This window comes from Acipenser ruthenus, chromosome 1, assembly GCF_902713425.1.
Source record: "Acipenser ruthenus chromosome 1, fAciRut3.2 maternal haplotype, whole genome shotgun sequence".
NCBI lineage: Eukaryota > Metazoa > Chordata > Actinopteri > Acipenseriformes > Acipenseridae > Acipenser > Acipenser ruthenus.
In genome coordinates this window covers 73,988,593-74,002,937 of record NC_081189.1, presented here as the reverse complement: position 1 = coordinate 74,002,937, position 14,345 = coordinate 73,988,593, and the positions used below count along the sequence as shown (strand labels likewise).

Below are 14,345 nucleotides of genomic sequence, written 5' to 3'. Positions count from 1 at the left end.
CCAGTTTGGTTACAACTATTCTCGTGGCTTCTGGTCATTTGTATTCATCTGTTTACAGTAGAAACATTTTCAGCACTTCAGTCACATTTCAAACAGGGATGCTCACTACAGTTCAGCCCTTTGGCTTAGGGTTTCTATTAACATGAACACACTGCTTTGTCTCCAAGAATAGACTGGCCATCTTTACTGATATCATCTAAATGATTAAATGATGGTTTCCTCTTTCGTAACTTTGTTTTCTAAGCCAGTGTGTTCAAAGCAGTGAGGCTGGAGGTGTTTAACATGTTCATCCATTAGAATTAGAAGGTGTTAGTTTCAATACCACCACACTTGGGGTCAAATTGACATGAGATTTCAGCCTAGTGACAAGTGTGTCCGCATCTTGATTGCTTTTGACAGTGGGGTCACTTTCATCAGCAGAGTGAAGTGAGTAGTTAGCCTGGAGGAGGGGAAACTGGAAATGGCCATAATGATTTGTTATTTAATGCCACGTCTCCCTGTTTATCTGGAGAATCATTAACCAATGAGTTATTTATTCTAACCTTTTGCAAGTGGTGGTCACTACAGGATGAAGCAATGAACCCCCATGATGGGCTGCAGGGAACAGTGAGGATGTAAAACATGTAATATTCCATTTACAAGAAGTTTAAAAACAGAAACATAAGAATACTATTAGAATAGCAGTGTATTGCCTTAGCACATCACAGCATTTCCAGCAATGCCAACACAATGGCTATGTTACAATTTTTTTAAGGAACCAGACACAAAAGCTATAATAGTTTGGTTCCTCTTTTAATACTCTGGGACATCAATGTAATGTTGCAATGCCAAGTAAAAACATTTGCTTAGAAACTAAATGGAGAACTTAGCAACAAGTCACTTGGTGCTTTTTCCAGCCAGACATTCCTGTTTTATAAGTGTTCACAGTTGTTCATACTCATGGAAATGAAGTTGAATTTGAATAATGCAGTATTTCTCTGAAGTGTTCCTGGGTCTTCCGTAGCAGCTAGTACTATATATATTCACAGCTGAACATGTTAACCCTTAGAATCTATTTTTAATGGCACAGCAATTCAACACAAGTGATTTAGTTTTTTGTGTGTATTGTTCATTATACTTTTACTGGATAGGTATTTGCCTGTAGAACAACATATTAACTGTGATGTTAAAGCACAAACATATAATTGTTCAAAATGTGCAACAGCTTGGTACTGTGTAATTATGTTGCGCTTTGGTATAGCTATGTCAGTTGCTTCTGGTATAGAATTACAGGTTTTTCAGCTTAGGGGAGAGGGAATTTGGTTTGAGCATTTGATCAAAATCATATGGTTTCCAAAGCAACTGATTACATGTTCCAAAAAAGGTTAGATATTTTTTAGACCCACCTTAATGCAATAAACCAGTTTCAGAGTTTGGAGAACAGCTTTATTTCTTGCATGGGACAGGCTGTAAACCACACAATTTTTGCTGTGAAGTGATTACTATTTCTCCCTTCCCTCCACGTTTTGTAAAATGATATGCCCTATCTGTTCCAGGCTCGAGACTATAGAGCCCTTTACCCTGGGACTGTGGGGGTTGGGCATTACCTTTTGAGTCAACAAATGCAATGACTGCGGAGGAGCAGGGGGGTTGATGGGAAACGAGTGGGCTTAGTTTAAACTGGCCTGGTGCCACAGGCAGATTATTTTCATACAAGAAACACCTGTTACATCAGAGCGAGACAGAAAATGAGAGGTTAAAAAAGACACAAGTTTATTTCAGTTTTATCTCCACAGAAATTGCCATACTTTTTCTTAGCAGTCCCCAACTTAACTACACTAAGCTTCTGAAATCTACATCTGAATTTTACATTTTTCTCCCTTTCTTACTATTCTAATTGCTTAAAAATGTATCCCCTTAGCAAAAATATATCTTTATGGATTTTAAATGGACTGTGGAAAGGGGACAGTTTAATTTTTTTTTTTTTTTTTTTTTTTTTTTAGAATAAACCATTATAACGTACATGTTTCCACTTGTCTGTTGATTTTTCCCTCTGTCAGAGTTTATGTTCAGTGGTGTAACTACCATTATATATATATATATATATATATATATATATATATATATATATATATATATATATATATATATATATATATATATATGATAAATCTTTATAACACTAAGAATGTGTCATTTATAGGTCACTGAATTTCTTAATAGGCTTTTTGTTAAAAATATGTAATCAATCACAAATTCAAGCAGCCTACTACTACATATTTCCTTGCTAGAAGAAAGATTAGTTTAAATGGAAAATAATACTATTGGTAAAAAGTCTACCTGGTGCACCGTGGAATGTGTGTCATTTAAATACCCCAAAGCCCACGTGGGCTGTGTAAACAGTAGGTGGGCCTTGGCGTAAGTGGAAAGAAAAACAAGCTGACTCCTGAAGGGGGTTTCAAAGGTTAGAGTGTAGTTTTCCTAGCACTAAATGTGTGCTGTCAGCCAATGGGTGCCAAAACAATTTCTGGCTATGGAAATGAAGGGAGGGCCTGGTTTCTGGCAGGAGCCGAGTGTAGTAAGAGTTGAACAGTAGTGAGGGAGTGGTGAGAAACTGCAGCTAGATTGTAGGAGCGTTTCTGTAAGCATGAGAACAAGGAACTGAAATAAGAAGGTTTGCTAATCCTCTTCTTGCCACATTGTCTTTCATTTTCTTCTTGTCTTGAGGGAGTGGGCGGCTGCAGCAGGGGATAAGGAGGTTTGCAAAACAAACAGCTGAGTAGAGGAACTGTGTGTAGAGGGGGAGTGGAGCCATGTCCTGTAAAGTCCATTCCAGTGCTTCAGGGCAACCACCCTAGTGTTCACTATTGTGTCAGAAAGAAAAAAAAATTGTGGGCCCTTTGTGTGGGAAGGCCTCAGTAGGGAAGTGATTTGCAACTGCCTGAGCCTACCAGTAAAGCTAGCTCCCTGACTCACACAACACGCAACTCTGTGTGCCGCAGCCTATGCTAGTCACATCTGTACCTGAGAGGGGCCCACAGCGACACCGGGCTTCTTCTTCTGGTGATGAGGACAGACGTCAGACTGCCCCATGAATATTGATGTGGAGGATAGTCTGCTTTCGTAGACGAACAGAAGAAAGCAAGATGGCTGCCCTTTAGGATTTTTTAAAAAGGAGACCCAGAGTGTTTCTGCTGGAATTCTGCAAGGTGGAGGGAAGCAAAAAGAGGTCAGAGTGGTTTTCTGTTTTTATAAATCTCTTCTTCCCCTCACCCTCTCATTGTGACTGATTTCTGTTGGCAGGATTTGCCTTTTAAATATTACCAGTGGGATCTGAGTTATAAAAATAAGGAGGGGATATTAGATAAAGCTTCTCCAACATGGCTGACATTTTTTTTTTTTTTTAGTTTAATAGAAACATTAGTTTAACTGCGTTATTTTTCAGCTAGTTTTGTAGTTTTCTTAAATGGTAGAATGACATTTGGGAAGCTGAAATGCAGTCTTCTTAAGTAATTAAATGAAAATACTAACAAATGTTAATAAATGACAGTAGTTTTTACTACCTACACATTTATTTTCTTTTTAAGTGTGGATTTTTTGTTGTTGAAAACTTGTTAAAAGGATTGTGGAAAAGGTATTGTTTTTTTATTTTTTATTTCCCCCTAAAAAATATGTCATTGTTTTTTATTAAGTTAGTGGATTCTTTTATTGAAGTTCTGTGTAATTTCTTACCAGCTCTTTTGATCATGTATTTATGAGGTTTTATTTTGCTATAATTATGGCAAGAGAATATATAGATGAGCGTAAACTAAAAAACATGCTGTGTAGTAGTGCTGAGTTCTGTCTTAGCTTAGAGTATGCCCCCTGAACCGAAGTGTGTGTAAGATAGTGCCTATTCTGGCTTTGTGCATCCTGTGAAGCCGCTTTCATTTGGTTCACCGGTGAGTGACAGGCAGACACAAAGGCAAGCGCAGTCAAAGAAAAAAAGGATTGTGGAGCTTGAGAACTGCAAGGTCAGGGGCTCCAAAGGAAATGAAACCCAATCCCACTGCACCATTAGCGGAGAAAAAGGAGATGGGATCTGGAACAGGTTTCCCATCAAGGATTTCTCACAAGTTTTGTGCTAAAATGTAACCATATAATAAATCCATATGCAACTCTTTAATGGATCACTTGTGTTTGCTAGAGATAAAATAAACTGCTAAACTGACCTGGTATTCTGATATAGGTTGTCATTCATTGGGATTGGAAGATGTGCTGCACAAAATGTCTTGACTAGGCATGTTGTGCACTGTGCACTGCTAATTTCAGTAATGGTTTGTTTATAATTGACATTCTTCTGTCAGTGTTGGGTGTAGAGTCAAAGGGAATGCAAATGGTTGTCATCCACATGCTAACGTTTTAGTTAAATAAATATTTACATTCATAGGAGATAATGAATTATTCTTGTTTAATTTTAACTTTACTTTTAAGTAAGTGGGATATATAAAGATATATCAGTTATCTATTTCCATTATCATCAACTAAATCACCACATATGTAATGCAGGTAGTAAACTGTAAAAGGTAAAATATTGCCTCATCCATTAGTATCATACATTTGTTTGAATGTCAAAATATATATTTTATTCAAACCCATTGACTAAAGTGTGTTTAGCATTACAAAGAAAAAAATGTTACAACCCCCCCAATGTATTCAAATGAAAAACTACCATCTATAGTGCATGTTTTTAAATCCTTCCCTAATTAGGGTTATACCTACTGTATCAAGCAAACCCTTGAACAGCAAAAGGATATTGGCTGCAGTAATTAGTTTTTATTAGCCATTTCTTCCTCTGTTAACAGAAGAATTGCAAATGGATTGTGTGTGTTTTTGATCCTGCTGAATTTGCTCACCGGGCCATTAGGATTAGCATTAGAATTACAGCCTAGAATACTGGAGATAAAAGTCCTAGCTAATTTGTATATTTTGTTTGTGTATTCACCAGGGCTATGCACTTTCATGGTGGATCACAGTGGTAGTTATTTGTGTGATATGCAAAATGAGGCATGTTTGTAAAGGAATCTGCTTCTGCTAATGAGAGTATTGTGAATAAACATCCTAGAGAGGGTGGTGGTACACATGTAAATTTAATTTAAAAAAGCAAATAAAAAAACCCCAAACACTGGACTCTTTAAACAGAATGGAAAGGCTGAGAGGAAAGTACATACTAAGGCTGCAATCCAAATAGTTTGCAATTTCAAGTTGGTAAAGGACATAAGAGAAGCAGAACATTTCACTGGATATCTAATAATATTGGCACTTTTTAATGTACTAATTGCATATTGAATATAATAACAGTAAATTTATAAACATTTTAATCATCTTCAGCATTATTGAAAAACATTAAAGATGAATATCTTAAGATATCTTTCTTCTAACATCAGCATGAATTTACTTAACTATAGTAAGGAACAGTTATTGTTCTGAGTATGTTTTTAGTGTTTTTACTTCATTGCAATTATTTAAAAAGTGCCTTTGCATTCAAAATAGGCTTCGTAGTGTTTTTGTTTTGTCAGTTGACTAAATAAAAAAAATATAGCTCACATAAGTGACTCCATACCCGCTATGCAAACAGGCTCATTGTCAGCCTCAGGGACTCCTGAGATAAACCTTAGTTGGGTTTTGGTTCCTGGCCACAAGCCAATGAAATGGTATTGTTTTGATATGGCGCACATGGTCATTGACTATACGGTGTCAACATTGTTCAGCGAACAGTGAAAGTATGCCTCAGAGCTTGTTTTGACGGACCAATGTGCAGGAACTTCAGTTGGCACTACACAGGAAAACTAGTGCACTGATGTGATGCAGAAAAGTTTTGCTTTCATAAGCACACACAATTAATTGGTTGAGGGCTAGTGCTACTACTATTTTTTTTTCATACTCCAGCAAAGACTAAAAGTACTATTTTTATAAGGATGCATTTGTGTTCTTTTGAGGTTGTCTGAAGCAGGAGGGGTGATATGCATAATCCTTGATACAGTTACATCATTGTGTTTTTAATATGGGGTAGTTGCCAATGTGTGAAACTTGCTGTCATTCCTGTAGTCATGTTTGCATGTGTGTATATATATATATATATACACACATTTCACATTCAGCTTGCTAAGCTTAATAGTCTGTTACCCACAGTTTATTATTTTTATTATTATTTATTTCTTAGCAGACGCCCTTATCCAGGGCGACTTACAATTGTTACAAGATATCACATTATTTTTACACACAATTACCCATTTATACAGTTGGGTTTTTACTGGAGCAATCTAGGTAAAGTACCTTGCTCAAGGGTACAGCAGCAGTGTCCCCCACCTGGGATTGAACCCACAACCCCCCGGTCAAGAGTCCAAAGCCCTAACCACTCCTCCACACAGTTTATAAAAAGGGAGTAAACTATTGTCTAAAGATGTGAGACGCAACAAACCCATTCAGTGTCACCACCAAACACTGGTGAATATAGTTGCCAACTCTCTCAGAAAGCTTGTATTAAACTTGTATAACCCCAAATGGTTTAACCTTTGCTAGTGAGGCTGTCTGCCAGTAGTCAGTGTGGGGAGGCATCGGTGGGAGATTATTATTATTATTATTATTATTATAATTATTTATTTCTTAGCAGACGCCCTTATCCAGGGCGACTTACAATTGTAAGCAAATACATTTCAAGTGTTACAATACAAGTAATACAATAAGAGCAAGAAATACAATAACTTTTGTTCAAGCAAAGTACAAGTGTGACAAACCACAATTCAATAATACAGCAGTTAATAGTGATAGTTACATCAGGATATGATTAAATAGTGATAGTTACATCAGGATGTGATTAAATACAAAGTACTACAGGTTAAACACTTGGCAGATTACAGTATTCTGAAGTACAGGATTAAATGCAGTAAAATAGGGGGCAGATAAGAGCAAAATATAGCACATTTAAATGAAGGGTGATAGTGTCCCAGGATACAAACAGAGGAGTTCTACAGGTGCTGTATGAAGAGGTGAGTCTTAAGGAGGCGCCGGAATGTGGTCAGGGACTGGGCAGTCCTGGCATCCCATTTACATGTTTGGAATTTGAAATTACAATAATAGGAATACTGTTCCCTTATAAGGAGGCTGAATCCAGGAAGACTTTTTTTTCTCCAATTAAATTAGTCAGTGCTGGGAAATTGTGTAATTGGATTTTTTTCATTCACAAAGTTGACAGGGCCTTGATGGTTTCGAGGGAAAAGTCATTATCTTTAGCCACATAAACCACTTCTCACGGGATCTGTTGTCCTTGGACAATTCCCATCAGAGAGCCTCATTCAGTAAACAGCAGTAACGTGTTTTGCACGGAGTAAGCCCCTTTACTGCGTGCTTTGTACATCTGCTGTATTCACTAAACAGTAGCAGGCAAACTAGCGCATGGAAAAAAGTGAGTGGGAAAAATACCGCGTTCGAGTCATTTAAATATAATGAAAAATGTTAATGTGTGGAAATGTATGCAAATCACGTCACAAAATAACGAGAGGGATGTATTTGATATGCAAACCATATTCACATAAGGGCGCTAATTTTACTAGGTGCCTCAGAGTGTGTTAAAAGTACAATTTATTGAAACCAGGCAGTCTCACAGAACCAGCAGAAGAGCTGCACAGGAGAGCGAGAAGTCAGGGAGAGAGTATTTCGGAACAGGCAGACATGACTAGGGCTGCTCGAAAATGTTGCTGAATCATTCAAGGTTGTTTTTAAAAAATCTATTTTGTCTGCTTGTTCCCTTTTTTTGCAGCCAACACAGGCAATTTTAAACGACTCTTGTTTCCAGTTTGTTTCATTTTTAAAGATTGTTTCTCGACTCGAGTTACAATGTTATAATGTACATGTACATCCTCAGACAGTCCGGGATATATGAAGATTACGAGGCAGGTGTATATGCAACACTTTCAGCTATATTAATATATTTATATAGTCACCATGTACTTGTGATATTTAAGTAGGCTATGCTTAAAATAGCTTTAAAATATACAAAATAAACTGTAAATGTCCAATAAATGAAATACACAGAGTGAGGGTTGAGGTGCAGTCATAAATACAAGCAATCAAACGGCATCCAATGTTAAACAAGTGACGTTCCGCCAAACACCTTTTGAAATGTAAATAGTGAACTTTTAATTGACTGAGGGAGTGCTTTGCTGACTTGATTAATATTACAATATATATCAGAGGGAGATCAAGTTGAACAAACAAATATTTATTTGATTTGCAGAGAGAGTTAAACATTTTGTTCCATTAACAATTATTTTCTCTGCTTTGACTGTCTCGCAGGACGCTGTGATTTGGGACAGGACCCCCGCTCTCCTCTTACGGAGCACATTTATTTTGTCCTTAATGTTTAATTGAAGTTAAATGTTCTCGCTGATTAAGCACCAAAAAAGCCTTTCATAATTCACCACCACTTCTTCTTCTAATACATTTAGCTCCTGGTCTGTAAACTTTAGATTACTAACTCTGTCCTCCTTGGTCGCTGTCATTGTGACAAACTCTTCACAATGACACAATGAAACCGTATGCTGAATTCCACGCGTTGTGACAACTTGCAAATGAACCATTTAGTGCGCTTTATTTGTGCATATAATTAGCTTAGTGAATAGAGCTACTGCTGGTTCATTTTTGCGCGTGGTGTGGCTTCCCCATGCCACACGGTAATTCTGCTCGTTTACCGCAGTTTAGTGAATGAGGCCCCAAGTCTTGACAAGGCCCAGCCCTACTCATGCTGTTCTTGTAAATGTAGTGGTAGAGTCGGTATAAACCTGTTTACAACTTCACATACCTGTTTTTCTTCCCAGGTGACAGTAACACACCCCAATCTAGATTGAATAACACACGTTGAATGCCATTGTTTAACAGCCACCAATGTATCTGTTATTGCAGTAACATCAATCAGGTTTTGCTTGCTACCAATGTAGCTGAGCTAATATGTTTTGATCAACAAGATTATACTGTAAAATTGTAAACTCAGAACCAATATACTAAACTGACCATTGTAAACCTGATTAACCATGCTTTTTAAAATACATTTTGCTATGCTTTTACAGTGGTGTACCACAGTAATCTTGCAAGTATGTTTGCAATAAGAATATTGACATAGTGTTCTGCAGAATTCAGAAGAATAGGATCTGTATCCAAGCTGCAGGTACAGTACATACATTCCCTAGAAATAAAAAAAATAAAAAAAATTGGCCAGTTGTGCTTGTATTGATGCCAAGGGTTACCTCTGGGGTAAGATTTTCAGGCCAGGCTGAAAGTCTCTCCTCGTGAGTGCGCGCACATGGCTACACTGTTTACAAACACAATCCCAACATTCCTGAGGGCTCTTACATAACAGCCAAAGAGAGCAACATCTCTCAAGCCCTCACGTGATCTAGATATTTGAATATGGCTGCCCCTGCCACCGGCGGCAATGGCAACGCACAGCCTATGGTCGAGGTTGCACTTTGCAAACCATAACAAACTAAGAGGAGAGATTATTTTTCCTTGTTTGCTGTGTTAATGTCTGTTATCCTGGTGGAACGGCTGATAAGGGAAATAAGCTAAAATAGAAGAATTAAGCATAACTCTGGCAAACTATTTAGCAACATGTTACTGAAAAGTTTTCTGTTTTGTGGAAATGTGTTTCAGCAATACTGTTTTGTCTTTTAAGAAATCTTGGAAAATGTTATGGATAATGTGCTAATTAACAATGCAAACGTTAGCAGATTTTATTTGTTTTTACAGTTTGGTGTGAGAGAGAGAGAGAGAGAGAGAGAGAGAGAGAGAGAGAGAGAGAGAGAGAGAGAGAGATTCATTTAGGGGCATATGTAGGGGCCTATTTTGTTTATCTTAATACTGCAATACATCAAGGGATACGGGTCGTAGAGCCACAATTTACACCAATATACCATATGATGAATTCCGATGCAAAAAAGAACATTTTTAAATACAGTTTACTGAAGCAAGGGGATCGCTCTGTGGCAGGAATCTCAGGTCAGGCGTGTGTGCATAGCTTCACTGTTTACAAATAGAACCTCACATTCCTGAGATTGGCTATGCAAAGCTAACAAGCTGGTGAATCACTTCAGCTACGGGACCGACACCGACCCACAAACTAAAACTAACCAGTGATATTTTGGCCTTTCAAATTCCGAATGTCATTTCGGAATTTATTGTAACATTGAGTAGTCTTAATTGATATAAAATTAAAATAGAAAGGTCTTGTCTTTGTACTTTATTTGGTCAATGTCACTATCAGATACGCCCAAAAACAGATGTTGTCATCAAAAAGAATAAAAAGTAAGTAAATAGAAATTCTCTGTATTCCTCTCAAACATTGGAATGGTTTATTTTGTCAATAAGGTTTCCATATATAGAAATAATTTTGAATGTTAGATACTGTAAATAATGCCATTGACCCTTAATTTATTTTTGTTGTAAAATGTAATAATTTACACTGTAATGTTAAATAAATAGTGACTGTTTGTATTAATTCAAAAGGTCATGTCTGCCTTTCTTTATTCTTATATATAGAAACAGCTGGCTTGGTACAGTATGCATTACAGGAATGTAACTCAACCAAGGGGTTTGGATGACATCATAACCTAGTCTTGCAGATCCAAACCCCAATATTGGGTTACCACACACTAACATGTTTCCAACACAGCGACTGTTATTTATATTTCACTCATGGCATGGAATTTACATTGCTAAGCAGTACTGTATTTGGTGAAAACAATGATATAATTGCTACCTTTCACACAAGATTTCAAAAATTGATACTGGCTAAAAAGAAAACAAGAAAAAGAAAACCGATCACTGTGATGTGATATAGGAAATTTCCTTTAGAATAAATGCTGTTACTTATTTATTGTGTTGTCCTCAGGATAGATATACAGTATCTAATTTCCAAGGCGGTCTTAGGGGACAGGCACAGCAGGTTTGAAACATGCAGACCTGTCAACTGTCCTTTATTTGCTGTACGTTTTTTGGATACTTCTCCCAGACAGCTCCCGGGACAGATTGTCTCCTGTATTTTGCTCAAAACTACTGTTAAAGCCTTTTAGATCAGCAAACCTTTAATTTCTGCAAAAGTCACTTTATCGCTAACTTTTCAGATACTAAAATCATGGATACTGTGTCATGTACGGTCTGTGGTTACTGCAATCCCTGCCTGTACATAGCCCTCCCGGTGAAAAAACCCACAAATATTGATGCAGATTTCAAGCCTCTTGCACCACAACATATTCTCACATAATCCTAAGCAATGTTGGAACAATGCACACCTTCTGTAAACTATGCAGGACTGATTTGCTGCCAGCAGTGTGGAGTAGTGGTAGGGCAGCAGTGTGGAGTAGTGGTTAGGGCGCTGGACTCTTTACCAGAGGGTTGTGGGTTTAATCCCAGGTGGGGGACACTGCAGCTTTACCCTTGAGCAAGGTACTTTACCTAGATTGCTCCAGTAAAAACCCAACTGTATAAATGGGTATTTGTATGTAAAAATAATGTGATATCTTGTAACAATTGTAAGTCCCCCTGGATACTAAATAAATAATAATAATTTTAAGGGTGGGACATGGGAGCACGAATGATGTTTGTGGTAAGCACAAGACATCACAAAAACACCGAAAAGCCAGCGATGCTCAGAAAACCAGTGCTTCACTAACAACTTCCGCTGCCAAAGGAAAAATGGAGATCAAGAAATTACACCTTTACATGTTGTGACTAGTTCAGCAAATCTGTAGTAGCCATGTTCCCAGATTGCTAAGCAATCACACAAATAGTGAAAGGCGTTTCTATTACGATTTCAGCATCAACATTGCTTTAGAAATTCAGATTGATTGATAACGTGTTTATATACAACAATAGTGTGTTAATTTAAAATAGAAGATAGTTGACAATAAAATTACTGACAGTGGTATTATTGATCTGCCGCATATGTGCAATGAGTAACATTGCAATACCACATTGTTGTGTGTTTTGGCTTTTTTTTTTTAATTATGATGGACTTATTGAATTTAGAGTTTGTTTTCTTGTTATAAAGTAGGTGCCAAGTTCGTCCATTGATGACAAGGTCAATGTGCAGAACCGAACTCAGCCTTTAGGTTTGATGTGTGATGAAAGTAACAACGCCAGTGTCGTACAAACTCAACTACAGTGGACCTGTTTACAAAGTATTGGCTGCTACTAAATCAGCCACCTCCAACTACAGTACAATAAGAACCACAGGGGCCAAGAGAGAATTTGATTGTGAAGCATCTTATATTTGTTTTTCTGTTAGATATTTTTTATTTTTAAAAGCAATTACAGTAGAAGGAGCATCGTATCACAGTCTATTATTCTACCAGATAATAAAGTGAAATTGCTGTATGCCTTTGTGCTTTGTCTTATGTAGGTATTCACTTCAATTCAGGCCACTAAGATGTCAGTTTACAAAAGCTCCCTTATTTTGAAAACTCAATGTTGAATGTTGACAGGTATGAACACGTGTGCTTTACAATGAAATGCTTTACCGTATCTCATTCAGCTACACATGTTAACTAACTTGCATTTGATCACTTAATATATAAAAAATAAAACTGTTCTCGAGTCAGATATTGAGGTTTACTTCAAAGTGTAAACCAAAGATGTCAAATTGAATTTTCTTCAAAAAATGTTATCAGTATGTTATCAAAATGAAAGCAATGTATCTTCTAGTAACATATTCAGTTCAAAACTAAATATTCCACTTTTCTATGGCTTTCTTTCTTAATTACTGTGCTGTACTTTTTAGCTCATAGAAGTTCAGATACAGTTAAATGCATCTTCATTATCAGTGGAGATTACTTTAGATCTCAATTAGAGATTACTTTAGCAGGCAGTAAATTGTTTAGTTGTGTACTATACATTTCTGGAATTGGCAAGCTTTTTGAGGTATGTTTTTAACAGTATTTATTTTACGGGATGATGATATGATGATATGTTTCAATATAGTATTTGCTGAATCTAGCTCCCCTCTGTGAAACAGAGATATCTTAAAACAGCTTCAGAATATAGTCCCCACAGTTATATGATTTGAGACTTCCTACAAATGGGTAACTTCTTAATCATGCTAGGGGATGAAATATGTTAATTAGACACATAGGAAAGAGAGTCTTCAAAACATTGCAGAACTCTATTTATTCTGACCCAAAAAAAAGTGAAATTATGTGCGTTCTTCAAAAATATGTTAAACACTTTAGTGAGGGTATACAAATTCCCAATTGAATGCACAGTATACTTCATGTTAATTATCACTCTCCATTAACATATAAGATGGACTTCAGACTCAGTCATTGTCCTTATCCCTGAAGCTGTCTTTCCTTAAAGATATTTTGACTGACCTAGCCTGGGTTACTTATGTGTGTACACAGGATACTAGAAATAAAGAGCAACTCCTTAACTCAGGTCAAAACAACTTAACACAGAAAATATCTTAATGATATACTGTACACACCGTACTGTAAGGGGCAGTAAAAAAAATGTAATTTGAAGCTACTTACTCTTTATTTTTTCATCTCACTATGAGGAAACATTATACAGACAAGAAACATCATGAATTCAACTGTCACCAAAGGAAATGGTGAAACAAAGGAATTGGCTTCGGGGGAGGAGGTGCTAAAAGCAATTTCAGAAACTGAAAAATCCTAGCACACTATAAAATGTGCCTTGTATTAAAAAAAAACAAAAAAAACACGATACTTAACAAAAAAAAAGTATATATATATATATATATATACTTTTTCTGTATAATGCTGTATTCTTTTAATGCCTGTCAGTTGACAAGCTGTTGTGTTTTGTTGTTTAGAAGGCTATACTTTATTCATTCTCATCTTTTGAATCAATGTCTCTCAATGTTTTATGTGATAATAGGATATATATTATTTTATAGTACATTACAACTAATTAAATTCAGATTTCTAAGGGTTTTATAAATGGTATATCTAAGGTTGGGAGTGGAGGTATATGGCTTTATAATACAATTTGGAACTGCTCGCTGTTTAACAAGATGTTCCTCTACTTTGTGGTTATTTATTATTTTTAACCATTATTGAATTGGTTAATACAGTTTAACTAAATAGGTAACATTATTTCATTATATTTGACAGAATACATGTATTATGTTTCAACTATTCTATGTAAATGTTCTTACTGGGCAACTACTGCAGTTATTGGAATTACTGTTCATATATTTAGAAGAAACATGGCCCTGTAGCCCTTTGATCCCATGGAATCAATGTTTAAAACACATGTGGGATTGTTAACCCAAGCATTCTGTTGGTGCTAAGTTAATGTTTTGAGCAGATGGC

At 36.5% G+C, this 14,345-nt stretch overlaps 1 protein-coding gene across 1 annotated transcript in view; it reads left to right on the top strand.

Moving 5' to 3' along the window:
• The first annotated feature begins 2,544 nt into the window (after positions 1-2,544).
• LOC117421276 (methylcytosine dioxygenase TET2-like) overlaps positions 2,545-14,345 on the top strand; it is a 54,472-nt gene continuing 42,671 nt past the window's right edge. Inside the window, exon 1 of the mRNA XM_034035465.3 lies at positions 2,545-3,208. The gene's annotated coding sequence lies outside the window, so the exon portion shown is untranslated. The remainder of the gene's footprint in view (positions 3,209-14,345) is intronic.